Here is a 20007-nt window from a genome sequence, read left to right on the forward strand (position 1 = left end):
TTTATGTGAAATTTAATAAGTTCTGTCAATGATAGGAGTAAAATCAGTTGTACTATAGAACTGTAACCTGTTGAGAATGAAAACTGAGAAATAGTGAGTAAAAAAAGTTCATTGAGAATCACCATAGAGGGGTGTTTGCCATGAGTCCAGGGACCTGGGATCAATCCCTACATAGGGCTTCCTACTCTGAGGGGAGCCTGCTTCTTCTTCTTCTGCTGCTGCTGCTGCTGCTGCTGCTGCTGCTCCCCCTGCTTGTGCTCTCTCTCTCTCTCTGTCAAATAGATAAAAAAATAAAATCTTCAAAAAAAAAAAAAAAGAAAGAAAGAGAGAATCAGCACATAATTCAGATAAATGCAAAATTATTTTCTCATTACGTAATGCAATATGTTTTCCAAGTATCTATTTTCTTTACTTTTTTGTTAAATTAGTATGGCACTTCATTTTATTTTGAAAGTGGTTGTGTGTAGGAGAAGAAGTACATTTTAAACTTAATTAGGAAAAATTCTTTGTGAAATTACATATTCTGGTGGAGAAGTTGATGGAAGTCTATAGTAATTTTATTTAAACCCTGACTTGAGTGAAAGGTACATCTCTATCTTTCCTGAGCACATAGTAAACAAACATTTAATAAAGCCACCAAAAGCCTGTTTGGATTTTTTTCTCCATCTTACATCCTTCCTCCACTTAGATTAATGGTTACCAAGATAAATTTTGTCTTCCTTGCAGAATAAGGGATCACTTGTAAGCCCTCTGGATGCAAAGATCTTTCTCCAGTGAGACAAGTGGTTATTGTACCTTCTCTCGGCCTCCCCACTCGTCCTTGCCAGGACCTGTTCACACTGACATTTTGGGATGTGTTCACTACTCAGTTGACTCCAAAAATAACACACGCTGCCTGTGCATGAGGGGCAAGGCTCCGCTTTTTCTAAAGGCCTGCATTTCCATGGAAACCAGACAGGCAGAAAAGAAAGGATAAGTGCATGAAATCACTCAGCACTTAGAAACAAAGCTTAATGCACACCAACTGCCTCATCTGAATTCAGCCTGTGAAAACCAGGAGCCACCTGACCCTGGACGACGAAAGGAAAACATGCTCCCTGCTGGCTTCAGTCCATGAGAAACACATCATTTCCTTACGCTGGATATTCTAAAGGCTAGAAAGGCAGGATTTGAAATCCCAAAGCCGGCATTGTTTCAACCTTCTGCCTTTCTTTAGTTATCTGAAAAGCTCACATGTCTATTCGGTAAAATGTACAATCAAAAAAAAAAAAAAATTCTGAATTGTTTATTCTTTCAAAAGGGATTTCAAGATTATTTAAATCTTACAGCTTAATGAACAATGGTGTGCAATCCTTGCAAAATACGAGAGTAAACAAAAGATCCTTGCCCATGGTAGCTTTATCAAGCACAGGGTATTGCAAATGTCTATGTAAGTCCTGCTGCCAGCAAGTGGGAATGTCTTCTGTTCAGAACCAAACAGTCATAGATCCAGGGGAAGAAAATTGTCCTTGCCTTAGGAGGAGTATGCAATTTTGATTTAACTGATATATAGAGTACTATTAAAACTACATGTATGGGGGCGCCTGGGTGACTCAGTGGGTTAAGCCTCTGCCTTTGGCTCAGGTCATGATCTTAGGGTCCAAAGATTGAGCCTCCACTCTGCTCAGCAGGGAGCCTGCTTCCCCTTGTCTCTGCCTGCTTCTCTGCTTCCTTGTGATCTCTGTCTGTCAAACAAATAAAATCTTTTTAAAAAAACCCCAAAACTACATGTATGTTGTGAAACGTAAGTTGGTTCTATTTGTAAAAACCACCCAACTGTTTCTCTTTGTGATGGAAAAAATCCACTATAATCTTGCTGAATAACTTTCATTCCTCTTCCCACTTCCACCTGATCCCCACACCTTAGCATTTGGGCCACATCCTTCTGATGTTAAGAGAACTATTGCTTGCCTGACGCGTGTACTCTGGGTTCTAGAAGAGAAAACACAGTTGTGGGTCGGGGTCATTCAGTTTGGGTTCAGCTCTTTAGCCACATCTCATTTTGTAGCTTAAAGATGGGTTGAGATTCTATTAGATGTCTTAATCTGCAGGGGCAAGTATAAACTTTTCTTCTTTGGTGTTGGACAAATATGGGTGTAGAGGGGCTATTTTGCCACCACAGAATTTAGATGCTACAACTATGTTAAAGTAACTAAACAAGGAGTTCATTGGGCTGACGTGCTCTAACCCCATGGCTCTAACACACAGAAGCAAACCCCAGTCTAAGTCTGTAAATGCCTCCGGGTTATGAAATCAAAATGCTCAGGGCAACCAATCCCAAAGAGTCAGCTGGGCTTTAAGCTGAAATGATTTCCGTTCTTTGCTTCTGTGCCTTCTCTAGGTTGGTCTTCTCTCCAGCTGACTCCAGGGGAGCCCTCCTAACCACATCAGGCTTGACATTGCCTGATTTGAGTAAGTGTTTGCTCAAATAATCTCTTAAAATTTTTAACATGCCTCAGTTTATCTTTTAGCAGGCAGCAGGTAAACATACCTAGTATCTGACATGATGAAACTCACCTCCAAAAGGAAAAAGTCAAAGAAGGCAAATGTGGCCCAAGCACAAAAGGCATTTTGAGTGGACCTTGGTATGTTCCTCTCAATTTGAGTCCAGTTTTCCTAGACTCACAGAAGATTCTTGTGTATTGAAGGTTATAATAAAGGACGAAAAATACAGAAGAACAGCATCATATAAAGCTTGAAAAATGGAGCATGCGGGGTGCCTGGGTGGCTCAGTCATTAAGTGTCTGCCTTCGGCTGTAGTCATGAGCCCAGGATCCCGTGTTGGAGTCCTGCATCAGTCTCCCTGCTCAGGGGGAAGCCTGCTTCTGCCTCTCCCACTCCCCCTGCTTGTACTCCCTGTTTTGCTACCTCTGTCAAATAAATAAGTAAAATATTTCTTTTTAAAAAAGGAGCATGGGTCTTCAGAAGAGAAAGTAACGTCAGTTGGAGTAGAAAGTATTTTCTCCAATTCATCATGTGATTCTGTAGTATGTTAGAACAGAGCTCCAGAGAGAAACCCTATGAAATTTCAGAGATAACCACTATAGTAGAAAAAAAAAAAATGCATGTTGATATCCGATGGGGAGAGGCCTGAATGTGGATACTTTTAAAGATCACCAAGATATTCTAGAAATCATAACTAATAAAAAGGTGAGACTTTGGACCTGAGGTCGCCAAATTCTGTGGGTACCAGAGATAGTATTTTGTTACTTTCACCTTGCTGTGGTGAGAGGACATTACGAAGTATTTGCTGTTGTTCCCTCAACCCCTGTGAATCTTTAACTCTGTTACAACCAACTTCTCCATGGGAAACTGTCGAGTCAACTAGAGAAAAAACATAAAACCACTGGGTTTTAAACTTTAATAAGAATGAGCTCATTTGTAAAACAGATCTAGAAAGAACCTGTTAAGGCATAGCTGTCATCCCTCTCCTGTATGCCCCATCCCCAACACACAGAAAAAAATCCCACAGAAAAGTGGGAAGACCAGTGGTTCTCTGAAAAGGGTCTTTGTACTTGGGTTTTCTCCTCATGTTAACTCCAAAGGGTAGGGAAAATGGAATCTCCACATAGTTTGGAGCTGTGAGATTATAGGAGGTCTGTGCTTTACCCCCGTCTTGTCCTAGCAGACAATTCCCATAGAATTTTCTTGTTGACTGTGACATGGGAATGGAGCGTAGAGAGAGGCTCTTGGATCCTAATGAGAGGGAGTGGCCTAGATTGGATGGATTTGACAGAGAAATTCATACCTGATACATTAATAGTTTACCTGGATTTCAAATTTTACTTTATCAGCTGCTCGATTTTGCCTTAGGTTCTTAGATTTTTGTCTCTTTTTTATCTTCTCATATAGTGTACAAAAATACCTCAACTACCCGAAGGCATAAAGTAGACCTAGATTACTATCCTTTATATGTTTTAGGGAGAAATATATGTAGTATTTTGGAAATAGCACTAGTATCCTAGTATTCTTAGTTTGAGCTCCTAGCAACACTACCACTTACCTTGGCTATGGATAGGAAATGGACTTATGCCCCTTGGGAATTCCAATCCTACATCATTTCTTTTTGATAACATAGCCATGTATTTCTCTTAGTTTTAAAACTCAGTGAGAGGTATATATTTATTAATTTATTAATTTATTCTATCTTTCATTTACTTATTCATGCATTAAAGAAGTTAAAACTATTTAAAGTTAAATTTTTTTTGTAAAATTTTTGGTAAAAATTTTACTTATTTATTTAACAGAGAGAGAACGTAAGTAAGCAGAGCGGCAGGCAGAGGGAGAGGGAGATGCAGGCTCTCCACGAAGCTGGGAGCGTGAGGCAGGGCTTGACTCCGGGAAGCTGGGATCATGACCTGAACGGAAGGCGGCCGCTTAACCGAATGAACCACCCAGGCACCCAAAGTTAAATATGTTTTACGGAAGAATTTTTTTTTTAATCTCTTTGGGTACATGGAGACAGACAGAAGTCTCATAAAACACCTAGAATTGGTCATTTAAGATATTCCATGAACAAGGGAGATAATCAGATACCTTCACGTTATTTATACTATTTAAATTAAAAGTTTAAAATCCATTAAAAATCACAAGATTTTGGTTTGTTTGGTGAACTTAATGTGAATGACATAAAGCATGTCAGACAGAAGCACCATATAATGAGACATTGTAGAAGAATGTTTAAACCTTGGTAATTTGGAAGAGACTCCTCATGAGTTTACCTTCCTCATTTTCATACAATTTTCTTTGGGTGTTGGTGTATGTGCAATGCTTCTTTATGGCTGCCAATGGTCTTCATATATCCTCACCATCATTACCATCAACAACATCGTAAACATTTATTTTGCATCTAATCTGTTTCTGAAAACGTACAAGGGAATCCAGGCCCACAGGCAGAGCAATATTCACAAGTAACTTTGGTTCAGAGACCTCATCTGGACACTTGCTTACTGATGAAAGAAAATGGCAGATTTCGTTTTAATTAATATAACATGCAATGGTAGAGTATTTGATCCTCTAGGTCGTGACAAAACTCAAAATCCATACAAAACAGTGCCAAAAGCAGTCTACAGCCTTAGAGCAGAGACTAACAGACTGGCCAACACAAGATGAAAAATCATGATCCGTTCATTCCTGCTGGGGCCTGGGGTCCATGTAACTGACCTCGGCCACACAAGTTCCAGCCTCATTTGCTCTCGCCAGCATCCCAAACTTCAACAAAACAACTCTTTTATCAGGAATTACATCAACAGAATAAACTTACTTGGTCAAACAGAGACAGCTTATTTCACACCCTCAACGCATACAGAAACATGCTTATTAAAACAGAATTATCCAAGGGCTCAGTGTTACCTCTTAGAAACTAGCCAAAGTTCAGTGCTGCATGTGATGGGACCTGCGGACTTGACAATTTTCTACCCACCTCTGAATTTACAGATATACTTGTGTCTACATCATTGGTTCTTTCTTTCTTACGGTACAGTGGAAGTGATGCCTCTTGAGTTATGATTTAATTCTCAACTTAATTATTTTGCTTTTTACTTCATCACAGAATGGCACTAACATGCCCGAATTTTATCAATATGTGTGAAACTGTAGCGGCATCCCAGAGCATCAGAGCAAGCAACTACATAAATGTGTTTGTGTTCGTTAAGAACACTATATGAAGATCAATGATCTTCCTATTTATCTTTAAGGAAATTAAGAGAACCATTCTGTGCCATTAAGATTATATTATTGATACAAAGCTTTTCTTAAAATCATATATTTTTATTGATAAGAGCAATAAAATATTCACAGAATTTATCTGGATTCTTACATAATTGTTCCATAACTTAAAAAATCATAAACATGCACCCAAAACTAACATGTACCAATAGAAGGTTCTAAAGTAGTTTAAATATTTAAGATAATATTATAGAATGAAAAAGTAAGTAAAGCATAAAAGAAATATTTAAAAATATCTGGCAACTTTGTTTTTCAGTTAAAGAATGTAGATGATTGTCCCAGGGTCATGACACCCTATTTTAAGTGATGGATTATAATAGCTGTATTTTTGACACATGCCAAATGTTATACGTCTTCATCTTTAAAGAATGCATTTTTTACCCTCTAAATGGGAACTTCATAATATAAAGGATATTGGGATTAATCTCTGAAGTCCAAGTTTCATGACCTCGTTCTGCCTTTGTGACATGAGGCTAGCCACTTAAGCTCACGTCACCATGGTTTCCTTGCCAACTAAGCTAAAATATACTCACCTCTTGGGGTTACTTGGTTGATTAAATGAGAATATATACTAGGGAAATTATTTAATACAATATTAATAAAAGTTTTCATTAATCTATACATTTTATTAGCATGAAAAACATTTAACATTTTTCCACGAATCATTGACCCATGCCATATATTTATTATGTGTTAATTTAGCTAATATGTCTATTTTTTTAGTCATTTTTAGTTTTAAAAATCTTTTCAAATAATTTATTTTAATTTCTTTATAAACTTTTTAAAACTTTAACTGTTTTGCATTTTTTCCATCACAGGTCTTCTAGTTTTGCTTGCGCTCATAAACAAGACTTCTTATGTGTCACTCTTTCTCAAGCCTTCTTGAATCTGTTATGTACTTATTGCTCACTTGTCAGAACCTCCTTTCTGAAGAAATCTTTGTTGTTGTTGTTGTTCTTAAAGCTATATTTGCTTAAATTAAACTTTTGTAAAGCTGGAGGACATGAGGAAGCAAAATTGACAGCAGGCTTTGACAGTATTATACATTTTGTGATGTATTGGCATAATCAGTATTCTCATTAAACGAGAATAAACTAGTTAGAAATAACTAGTTAGAAATAAACTAGTTAGAAATAACTAGTTAGAAATAAACTAGTTAGAAATAACTAATAATGAAGTAGTTATTCTGTCCACATTTAACTAAGTAATATCTAATTGATTTTAAAATCTCATCTTTTAATTCTGTCTGGAAACTCAAGAAAATTCTCTTTTTCTTGTTTTTCAAATGGATACTTTCTCCTTTTATATCTATTGCCAAAGGAAGAGTTTGGTTGTTCAGTAGATGTCACTAGAAGGCTGTTGTACTGTCATTTTATGTTCTTATAGTAACAAAGCTGATATACAGGTATTTTCAATTGCTTTAATATTAAAAATATTTTAACGTCTCAAATTTAATTGAACAAGAAGAGAAAAATAGTTTGCTCTTAAAAAATAATTATTTAAGATAATGAAACACATACAATTTGTACATTTTCACTATGGTATATTTTTAGATGGCATTGAACATGTATCAACACATGGCAAGTTCCAATTAAACTATCATACAAACTTGAGTCGATCAGTCGGGCTTAATGAAGGATGCAGAGAGATTTGATGGCTTGTTCTCTGTCATTATGTGTGGAAAGGTTTGCTGTTGAAGAAAACTGTTGCTCTATTGACTATTTCTGCATCTGTCATGAGAAAGAAACAGGCTTCGTATATTGTAAGCTTGTTTAAAAACAGGAAGTTTATAGAGACAGTGAGTTGACTCTATGTCTTTTTCCTTCAGAAAATTCTTTTTACACGTTAATTGTCGTGGACATCTCTTTTTAAATCTTTAATCATCATTACTTTAGGTTTCCCTAAATCTCTCAGTCAATGGTATCTAGCGTATGATCCTAGTCCTCTCATTTTAAGCTGTAAGAGACACAGGTTCATTTTTGGGAACACTCCTTACAATGTTTCTTGAAAATCTTCCCCACTCAAGATATGCTCAGGACCTGAGTTCTTCCTTTATTATTATCAGTTTTTTTTTTTATTATCAGTTTTAATCTCTCTCTTTTATCTCATTCCTACAGTGAGACTTTAAATTGAAGTGATTTCTTTGGTCCATTACTAATTATAAATATTAATAATATTTATATCAATATATATTAATAAATATTCAGTGTTAACTGAATGCTTGCCATATGCCAGCCTCATTCCATAGCCGAGGTATTCTTCATACAACTTTAAATGCTGTAGTAGTCTGGGCAGGCCAACCATGCTAATATCTCGGTAGCACATCACTTACACATATATAGTTACAAACTCATTCACTCACACCAAGACCGGTGCAAATATTCTCTGTCTGGTTTCTTCTGGGCAATTTTTACTCCAGGATTCAAGGCTCCTTTTATTCTGACAAAACAGGTCTCAACATCTGGCCCCAAAGTCTCCAGTATAGGAGAGGAAGAGGGAATGGAGGAGAATGCCCGGAGAGTGAATGACCTTGACCGCCTTACTGATGACATCCCCTCACATTTCATCGTCCAGAAAGTATCAGCTATCTCCAAGTGAAGTAAGAGGGCCAGGAAATGCAATAAAACTTATGATTTCCTCTTCGTGACTTCTATACCTTTATGTTATAATACGTGCATTTAAAAGGCAATACTCAGCTTTCCTCACCATACTTTAGAAAATATCCTTTGTCCTACCAACATTTGGTACAAAAATCATAGATTTCTATACTACTGTCTATAAGATTTTAAGACTTAATAGCTCAAAAATGCTCAGAAATAATGGTAATTATCAAAATGCAATATTCTAGAAAATTTAATGTTAGAATGCATTACTGTAACTGATTTTTATTTGTCTCTATTTTGTATAAAATATATACTGAATTTGCAGTGACATAAATTTCTCTAGTGGACTGAGCAGTATACTGTCTTTGGTTAGAAATTGTATAAAGTGGTGGCAATTATACAGTCTATCATGATTATCATGCTAACCTTGCTGTGGGCACAATTTTGTCAGCAATTACTTCTTATGTCATATATTCCCAAGTCATTCAGCTTCTTCATACTGAGGAATTCTACTTCACTTTTATATCTAAAATTTTCTACACCTTTGACCCTTTGGTAGATTATTAGTATATGTACCAGAATTTAGTTGTAATATTGCACTTCGTTAAAAAATAGGTTAAATGGCCAACATTCGTTATAGTAGAACCCAAAATATATAAAGTGATGCTGAGTATCATTTAAAGTAAATTATTAATTTGGTAGCTATGTCAATTGCGTAATTTTGAAATTCAACATTAATTCAACAGAACTACTGAGAATAAAGTGTACCTTCATGGAAAGTATTTTACTCCCAATATATTTTAAAGTAGGCAGCATCCTACATCGAGTTGAAATGAGTTTGATTGTATGTGTGTGGATGCCTCTAACTAAAAAACAAAACAAAACCAAAAACCTAACTAACCTAAGTTAGTTTCCCAGGTAATAAAGTAACAGAATCCATTATTACTGTTATATCTCCTCTTTGTGTGTTGTCAAAAGAAGTCAGCAAGTGTCGAGACATTGCTTAATGCACTCTATGCGCCATAAAAGAAATTGGCAAAAAGCTCTCAAGTTTTTTTACCCCTAGTTCAGGAACACAAAACAATTTATAAACTATTATCTCTGTGATGAGAAATGAAATGAAGTGTTTTCTCTGTCTAGCTTTTAGCTGATTGTAGCTTAAGTGTATATTATATTGCTGATGTTGAACAGAAGACACTTTTTGTAACTGCTCTCACTTGGATAGTCTCCAAAAAAAGATGCAAATATTTTACAAGATTGTTCCAGGAGGCAGAAGAGAAATGTAAAGGAAACAAAAAATAAGGCATGTGGTTTTCTCTTTTGTTTAGGATTCCTCTGCATCCAGGACATGGCCCCGAGGGACCTGCTCCTGACAAGGAGGGAGCAGTAGCCAGGCTCCCCTAAGGTCTTCTTGCCACGCATCTGGTAAGACAGTGTTAACCTGTGTTGCCTCTTCAAGAGGGTGAGACCCTCCCTTCGTTCTTGGTACAAATAAGTGTTCTTCTGAAACAGATACAGCCAGAGTAACAGAAATGAGCTCTTTGGAGCACAGACAAACTCTAATGACATGGGTTAGAGTACCTTGGAGTTTCTCTCTCCGTAGTACAGATATAGATTGGAGATGTAATGCAGGGACATATTTGATAATAGAGGAATTGATTAAAAATTGACGTGATCCTTATACATTTTCATATTGACTTTTCGTAACAGCTTACAGAGTTGGGCATCATAATTATGATCATTCGAAGGATGAGAACAAAAAATCTCAGACACCCAAGGTTATGGAATTCCTAAGTGAGAGAAACGGGATTCAGCCCAGGTCAGCTACTTCTATCGTTTTCAGGCTGCAGGGGATTCAGTGGTGCTACTTTATAATCTTTGAACAGATTGGGAAGCCCCAGGGAGCTGTGTGCACTTAGGAAAAGTATTGTGTTTCTGGAGGCCTGTCCATTCATGCCTCATCACTTCTGGGGGGACAAAGTTGATACTTGACGGTAGCATTGACTTTTACACTCTCTTCTCTAAAATAAAACACAAGCAGAAACTTTAAAAGTTGTAGCACTCCAGTGTCGCTTGTGAAATTACCTCCCCCTAAGGCAACACACCTATAACGTAGGAAAATACGATTGTGTTGTCCAGCGGGACTTGTTTTAGATCTTGGAGGCTAGTACAAACATTTGACTTTGTAGGTCTAAATCTCATCTATATTTGAAATGACCACGTCCAAAATTTGGGTTTAATTAAAAAAAATGATTTTAATAAATGTAATCGCAAAACTCAACTATTCTATTTCCTATTTAACCCGTCTCTGTTTTAAATATTCACATATACAAGTATGTATATATTTACCATATTGAATGAATAAAATTTTTTCAGCTGTTTTATTGGTATTTTAGTGATCAGAAGACAAAATCAAATGTATAATCAGTGATCTTTTCTCTGAAGGCATTCTTTCCATTAATATTGTTCATATGTTCTCATTTTCCAGTTGTATTCAATAAAGGTGGAATTTATATTATGTGTACTCTTCAACAGAAATTAATGTATATAAAGTAGATTAAATGTGGGGGGGCGTCTGTTGGTTTTGAATTCTCAGATCCTTAGCAACGTCTAGAGACTCAGGAAACAAATCTTGTGGTCATCACATGTCCATATCCTTGACCTGTCCATGCACTTTGGACCGGAGGGCAGAAGGAGGAAAAAGAAGTTTATGGAGCATTTTCTTGCTTCTTGTTCTCATGGGATGTGAATTTATCTACCATGTATTTATTTGCTTGTCCAGATAAATCGTAACTCCAAGAAATTTATTATGTTGGTAGTTTTAAAGGCATACAGGGTCAGGTTAGCTGATTTTGGTATATATCTCTAGAAGAGCACTCAGGCCACCAAACGTGCCAGAAATCCAAGGAGTCAGTGACGCAAGTCATACTATCTCATGAAGGGAAAGAAACTTCTGCAGGGAGCGGAGATGCAAACAGGAGAAATGCTTCTGCCAATGGAAGGTCTTCAGCAAAGTGACTCAGTTGGTTGTAGGCGTATCCAAATGAACTAAAGCCCGTAAAGTAGAATACATCCTTAATTTCTATATTCATAATATTCAAAGACATTAACTACTGACATTATATCCTGGCTCTATTATAAATTATTATAAAGCATACATACTTTAAGTATCAGAACTTATATAAACTTTGTCTTCTCCAAGAAGAATCCATTAATTTTGTCCACAATGTCTATTTAGAATTTTTAGAAAATTGTTTATATAGTTCACTTTGACAAGACACGGAAATAACAGCTCCATGTTTGAGCGGTAGAGTTGCCTCAGGGCTTTTGACAAGAAAGATGTAGGTTTTATTCATTAGGTGACTCTTGATTGAGGGCAGTGAAATCAGAATAATGACATTCAACCTCCTGGCTTCTTAAACTGATGTTAACTCGAGGTCTTCATGGAAAGTACTTGGCATATTTGTCAAAAGGTAGATTTCTAGCTATGAGCCAGTCCTGTCGAATTTCACACTCTGTGGATGGAGATTTGAAATCTGAATGTAAAAGAACATGCCCTATGTAATTCTTACTAACATTAAAGTTTAAGAACCTATAGTTCCCATTGTCTTATATAATTACAAAATATCACATGAGATGTTGGGAAAATGTTACACGTCTAAATATTATATATATTTATATATATTATATATAGTATGTATGTGAGATCTGTGCAACAAACATGCAGTTTGTTAATCAATGGTCCTAATAAATGTGATTGAATTAATAAAATTAATTGTTGTTTTAGTTCTGTGTATAATTGTTTTAGGTCTGTGTATAATTGTTGTTTTAGGTCCGTGTATAACAATCATAGAAATTATTATGCTTGGGGCGCCTGGGTGGCTCAGTGGGTTAAGCCACTGCCTTCAGCTCAGGTCATGGTCTCAGGGTCCTGGGATCAAGCCCCACATCAGGCTCTTTGCTCAGCAGGGAGCTTGCTTCCTCCTCTCTCTCTGCCTGCTTCTCTGCCTACCTGTGATCTTTCTCTGTCAAATAAATAAATAAAATCTTTAAAAAAAAAGAAATTATTATGCTTACTATAAAGTTAATTCAAGGTAAGGCTAAATGATAATCTTAGAGACATTTATTTCAAATTCAAATAATTTGGTAAATTATCTTTGCATGTATTTCAAGGATTGGTTGTGAAGTAGGTTTTAATAAATATTTGGTCAACAAATGGATAAGGCAAAATTAGATATTATACTTTGTGTTGTAACATGTTAAGCCTAAAATATTCCCATGCATTCCCATAGAGTTTAATTACAGGTGCTTCATTCTATTCTCTAGGAAATTTATTTAGTGTTTATAGTGTCTATCACTGGAGTTTTGCTAGTGAATTCATATAGGTTGTGTAGCAAATCTGTGCCAGAGAATATTCAATTTCCTCTATTCAGTTTTTGGACTGAAAGGGCTTCATGTTTAACCAGCAAAGTCTCTAACTTGCAAATGAAGTGATTCTAGGTAGACAGCTAGGGTTTACCAGAAGGATGGGATATCTGCTGTTGCTGGTAAGGCTTTTACGACTGAAGTAATGCTTGTAAACCTCAAAGACAGGATTGTAAACTGACTGTGAATTGGGTCCAGGTGCCTGCCCACTGGGGAAAATAGAGGAATGCGTTCAGATTTGGGAAGGGTCAGATTGGAAAAGGTTATAGTTGATTTTGGCAGCAGAAGCAAATGCTTTGAAACGTTTCTAAAGGAGTGTGTGTTAAGCACTGGGCGGATTGTTTTTTGGACTGGGATTCTTATCTGTGATGCGATGTAAATAGGAATGCGATGTAGATAGTCACCTGCAGAGTTCCTCTAAAAATGTTTAAAGTCTGTAACCTGTGGCCCCAAGACCTGGCATTGAAAGACAGTGCTTAACAAATTATGTCACAGTGTTGAGTTCAAAAAGAAAAACATATTTTGACTTCCTTCTGTACCAGCATCATTATTTTCAAACTATTTTTCTGGCCGTTTATCTACCTGAGCACCAGACTGCTCAAATAATTATAATTCATAATGTGACCACAGGGTCTTTTAATCTTTTAATTGGCTACCCTAGGAATTATATGTACATCAAAGGGTAACATTACAGGGAATAATAATGCATCTTAACATAGAGATTGCATTTAAAAAGATTGTGTGTTTTTCTTACCCTCAGTGCTTTCTCATTCTGACATCTAAAATTGCTTTTCTCAAATCTGTCGACAAGTTCACATACAACGTAGTTAAATGAGTTTCCCAGCATTTGAGGAAACCACGAAGTTCCGTTTGCAATGAGTTATAAAACTTTAAAGAAAAAAATCCAGCCAAGAGTCCCATGTTCCATAGTTTTGTTTGAGAATTTTTTTTAATAAAGTTTAATCTCAAAGGTCCCATTTAAAGGAAAATGGAGTAAAAAAAAAATTCTCTATGCTTTTATTCTGTGAACATGTGAAACCATAAAGAAAACTGGAAGTTTGGACAATTATTACCTGGCATAGTGCGCCACACTACCTTCTTTACCTTCTAAGTTGTTTTGTTTTTGATTTTGTTTTCTTTCCAGGAAAAGCACTTGGTGCAGCTAAATAATCAAGGTGCTCTTACTTTTCATGACTTTTTAAAGGATTAAAAAATAAATGCAACTCTTCTACAAATTTGGGTTCTCTAAAATAGTTAATTTGGAAATTAGATTTGTTAACTGAAATCACAAGATTTTAAATCTTAACTTGTTTTAAGTAATTTTCATAGAATTATTGAAAAAAAAACACAGGTATCTGAGTTTGGATCAATAAACATTAAGAAGAGATGATGTGATTGTCACACTGCTTTCAAGATTTGTCCAAATGCAACAAGATAGGTAGAGACTTCTGAACTCTGAGGAGCTGATAGTTGACTTGCATTTGATAGCAGCTGCTTTCCTTTGGCTGTCATAACTTGAATTTCACCAAGTATTCTTGATCCATCTTCATACTCTTAAGCTCAGAAGAAAAATAATATTTTCTCCAACTATTCATGTAAGATTTAAGATTAGATTATAGATGTGAATGTATTATATGTAACTGCCTTTTTTTTTTTAAGATTTTATTTATTTGTTTATTTGGCATAGAGATAGAGAGCACAAGTAAACAGAGCAGCAGGCAGAGGGAGAGAGAGAAGCAGGCTCTCTGCTAAGCAGGGGCCGGATTTGGGGCTTGATCCAGGACACTAGAATCATGACCTGAGCTGAAGGCAGCTGCTTAATCAACTGAGCCACCCAGGCATCCCTGTAACTGCTTTTTAATATTTATCTTGAGGAGAACAGAATTTTTTTTCCAGACGAAAACCCAAGATTTACATGACAGAAACTGCCTCACCAAATGGGTGAGAGATGGGATACATACCCATCCCTCTGAATTCATTAAACTCAGGGTCCACGGTTATGTAAATTTTACTACAAACCAAATCAAAACTTGTGATCAACACTGGCAAAGAGGACGAAATATGGTATGGTCTGGATGAAGCCATTGTTGTTGAGTGAAAGTTTTAATTTTTTAAAATGTAACTCACCATATTTATTATGATTTTATAAAATCTAACCTACAGTTACTTGTTTATTTGTTGTTTTCATGCCATTATTTTGATTAGAATTTTAAAATCAGAATAGCAAGATCAGAAACAACAACTACTTTTTGGTGTTTGGCTGAATTGAAGAATAAAATTTTGTGTATTTATCTTGCCCCCTCTCACCTTGTTACATAAGATTTCAAAAATTATCTATATGAAAAAAATGTTAGGAGATTAGAAAGAAGACATACAACTCTTTTCAAGCCACTAACTTTTCAGTTCAAAGCATTAGCTTTGAGGTTTATCAAAGGAGTATAGCCTTTGACTTCTCTTTGAAGAAACTGTAGTGTGAAGTACACTATAAAAAACTTTATCAGTATCAACAGTGAAGATGGAAAGGTGAGAATTTAGAATGTGAAATACTTAGTGTCCTCACATAAAATTATTTACTATTCTGTATGATACAGTACTGGTAGATTCATGGTGCTTTGTTTTTGTTGACACCCAAAAAACACAAAAGGTGAAGTTTAATCTCTACAAATTAAAAAAAAAAAAAATCAGTTAGGAGGTCTGGGGAATCCCAGGATGAAACGCAAACCGTGACAAAGTACTCAACTGTGATGCAAATGTGTGACATGCCCTTATTGAAGGGGGTAAAGGAAAACCGTACCGACTACAATAACTCCTGGCCATAGAGGACTATCCTGGACCGTGGCCCTAGAAGACTCTCCTGCTTGTCAAGTTTGGTTTCCTGTAGCAGCTCAGGAACATTTCTACTCCAATGTTCGACTGGCGCAGGGCATCCTGCAGCTTCAACTTTAGGTAAGCAAAGCGAACGTCCTGTGTCTCCCTGGAAGTGACTTCTCTCTGGATTTCAGGGTGGTGGTTTGTTCTGCAACCTCTGTTTTCTGATGGGCCTTGGAAAATAACAGCTTTTCTGTTCATCCAGCTTTTGCTGTCCTTGTCTCAGGCAGGAAAGCTGAATTCAAAGCTCTTGTGTTGGAACTGAAACTGGAAATCTTTATCAATGTTCTTGACTGTTCTTATTGGTTCTCCTCTGAGTTTCGTTTATTGATTATGACAAAGTTTTTAAGTCCTCTATGCAAAATATTGACTACCATTTACAGCATACATTCTAGATAGCTTACTTCATTAATAAAATTCTTATTTAACATGGGTCTTATTACAAGTTATGCCATAGGAGTATAGTCATCATATTCTGTACAACTGGCAAAATAGAAAATAGAGGTGTTAGTCTATGACACTTTGGGTGCCTGCCTTGGGCACTGATACCTCCTATCATTACTTTGATAACTGAAAATCTCATTATAAGTGGAAATCTTGTGAACCATCTAAAAGTTAATTTTATTTTATTCACACAAGAACAAAGGTTATGTTATGGCTCATAAGAACAACAGCAAAAATAATGCAACAGGGTGGTTCAAATTATTTAGAATTACTTTACAATTTCAAAGGATAGAGGAATTATGGTTGTAAATGCTGCTGAGAAGCCAGAGTAAACTGTTGGTGAAAGAAGTATAGATCAGAGAGTTTGCCAAAAGCATAAATCTATAAAGTGAGAAAAATTCCTAAGAGTAATCATAAAATGAAATTTTATGTAAAATAAAACCATTTCCAGTACTCAGACTTTAGGAAGAAAAGTGTGATTTATTTTCCCCGTGTGGCAGAAAGCTGCAGTGGAAATGTTCTCAATGGGCTGATGACTGGTGAGATGAGCTTTGAAAGTCAGGGAGGCTGGGCTGTTGTCCCAATTTATTAAAAGTTAAGGTGTTCACAGTTTGAAAACTAGGATTTTTTTTTTTTTGTTATGTTTCCAGTTCAAGACTCATAAGCGAATACAGTCATTGTGAGAAGACCCATATTATATAAAAACATCCTCATATGAGCTTTTAAAATAGGTCTTAAACTACCTTGAGGGCCAATTGTTTTAGGCAATCAAATTTTCCGTCACTGCTCTGGATTTTATACACTTAAAAAGAGGCTAATGTGTGTTGGCAATAGGATGGCCAACTATTCAAGTTCGTCTATGTCTGAGAAGTTTCCTACTCATGAGTCTTTTGGGCTAAAAATAGAAATATCACAAGCAACCAAGGACTCTTGGTCTCCTGAATTGGCACTTGTCACACCCTAAGTATTTATTACGTCTCCTCCCACTTCATACTCCCAGGAAGCCCTTGTGCAGATCTCATGAGACTGTCACCCACAGTTTGCCTCTCCGGACCTGCATTCTCTTTCATACTTGCCCATGACATGTAGTTTCTTCGAATTTGGGTTCTGAATGAATGGGAGAAATGTGACACTCAATTGTGGTAGCTACTAGGGCTATCCTAGTTCCATTTGTCTTGCACATATGAAACAAAGGAAACAAAATATAGGGTGAGGCAAAAAAGGTGAGGGGTCTAGTCTACAGGAGCATCTATGGATACTGATAAACTGGGTGTATCATGATTAGGGTTCCCTGAGAAGCAGCATCTGACATAGGTATCAGTGGTCAAAGAATTGTCTGGGAGTAAATACCTGTGTACAGGAAAATAAGGAAACAAGTGAGGGTCCTGGGGGAGGTTGGGTTACCCTGTAGTGACAGCCAAACAAACCCCAGTTGACCTCGTAGACACTGAGAGGCTGAAATACTCTTCAATAATGGCCTACAAGGGAGCTAGCGTCAAGACACTAGTCACCTGTGAAACCAGACTATTACTTGCATGGGACCCATATGTAGATAGCTTGTGACTAGTTGGTCACCAGACACAGACTGCCCATGAGGCCATTACGAGAGGGGAAATAAATTAAGGCTATTCACTGAAGAGAACAGAGACTTTATCCAGAGACTAACTTTCCTTAGAACCAGTGAAATTTCAAAGATTTCAATTATTAAAGATGATGTCTGGTCAGTAGCAGTCCTTTCAGTATTCCCATTTCTTAGGAAGTTGTTTGATTCTTTCTTTTTTTTAAAAGATTTTATTTATTTATTTGAGAGAGAGAGGACACACACTCACATGAGCAGGGGGAGGGACAAAGAGAGAAGGAGATTCCTCACTGAGTGGGGAGCTGAGTGTGGGACTCGATTCCAGGACCCTGAGGTTATGACCAGAGCAGAAGACAGAGGCTTAACCAACTGGGCCACCCAGGCACCCCAAGCAAGTTGCTTGATTTTTTAAAACTGATCTGTGAATGATGGATTAACAAATAATTTGACTTCTGCATCTCTGAAATTTTAACTTATACTCAGAAATAAAACATGGCCATATGGCATATTCTCAAACCAGAAATTCCATTTAAAGCCTGGATAAGATTGTCATATACAGGGCCCTGCTTTAGTGTTATATGCTCTGCAGTCACTCTTCCTGAATCCTCGCTTGGGTTTTGATGCTGCCTTCATGATCAAAGTTTTCAAGTTCCAAACGTCTTCAAAGGAGCTGTCATGACTGGCTTTGAGTGGAGTAGTCATCGACCTCCGATCACTCTTTCCAGACTCTGTCCCTGAATCCCAAGCTTCCAGAGCGCTGTCTGTATTTCAGGTTTTGAATAAAAGAGCAATTTCTAGCCCAAAATACAAAAAAGTGAAAATACATGCTATGGATTTTGGTCACATTCAGCTGTCAGTCTAGCTTCATGAAAACGAAGGCTACCACAGGCAGGTAAAACATACGATGTTACCAAAGACCAAGACATTTGGCCTTTCGCAACCCGTTTCAATATATATTCACTCTCTTGGAACAATCTTTCATGTTGATTTTTACCAGGAGTTTTATAATTACCTACTAATGCCATGTGGAATGGAATTATGGTCTTGTATTAATTGTGGCAAAAAAATGCGAAGGTTTATGAGATAGAATGACAGACATGACATTATAGATGCTTGCCAATTACATATGTATTTCATAATAATTTCTGGCCTTTAAACTGAGTTGATAGATCACAGTATAAAGTCGAGTTTCTGAACTATTCTATGTTTTTATGACAGTCTCTAAATGAAGGTACAGTCAAGAGCACGTTTTTGTTCCCTGTATGTTTTTGGATAGAGCAATTACATAATGTCACCTTCATTAATATCAGTGTAATAAATATGTTATGTATTTTTATCTCTCATTTTGTTTTTTTTTTTCTTCAGTTTTATAAATAACTTCCCAGCTTATCATCTGTTGCTTTATGCTTTATATGTACATCCTCTGGAAATAGAGCTCTCGTGTATATTTTTTATTTTAAATATTCAACATTTAACAAGTGATAAAATGTGGCTAAAAGCTACACATTTGTTAATGAAAATTGCGACTTAATTTTTCCACCTGTCTAGTTGCCTTGTTGGGGCAAATTTATAACCATATTGAGGAACTCTCAGAGGAACCCTCTTACTGCCACTGAAATCATTGACTAACAGTGGTATGTACGCAGTTGAGGGCATGCTTTGATAGGGCAATTTATCAGAGGTCATTAGACAGAATCCTGTGCATTTCCTTAACATTTCCACAGTTCATTTCTAAAGCAATCTGGCAGGTTTGTACTCTTAACTCTCTCTTGATCCAAATACTCTATGTATTTGCATAAAATGTAGTGTAATAAATGTAGCCTTACTTAAAACATTATTTTTATAATGTCCTTTCATTTAGCTATAAGATGACCTTCCATGATTTTGAAAACTTTATGCTTTTAGATAAATTGTGCTTCACTTTTGGCGGATAAAGAGTAAGTACTTACAAAGGGGAAGTTTGACATTAGGGATGCATTATCTATCTATCCATCTATCTATCTAATCTACCATCTATCTATCTATCTAATCTACCATCTATCTATCTATCTATCATCTATCTACCTATCTATCTATCTATCTATCTGTCAAGTGTATTTCATATGGTCAGAGTGATAATAGAGGTTGGTTGGTTAAGTATGTTCGTGTTTACTTTTCACATTATTATAATAGTTACTTTTCTTTATTCCATGTTGTTTTAGGATGGACAGAAAAGCAGCTACACTTGTATTTTAAAAATATAGGGCATTTTAAATTCTGATCTTGAACCACTTTGATTAATTGCTATCTTCTTATTTAGTTTACTTAACTTCTACTTGGTAA

The sequence above is a fragment of the Mustela nigripes genome, chromosome 12 (assembly GCF_022355385.1).
Source record: "Mustela nigripes isolate SB6536 chromosome 12, MUSNIG.SB6536, whole genome shotgun sequence".
Taxonomy (NCBI): domain Eukaryota; kingdom Metazoa; phylum Chordata; class Mammalia; order Carnivora; family Mustelidae; genus Mustela; species Mustela nigripes.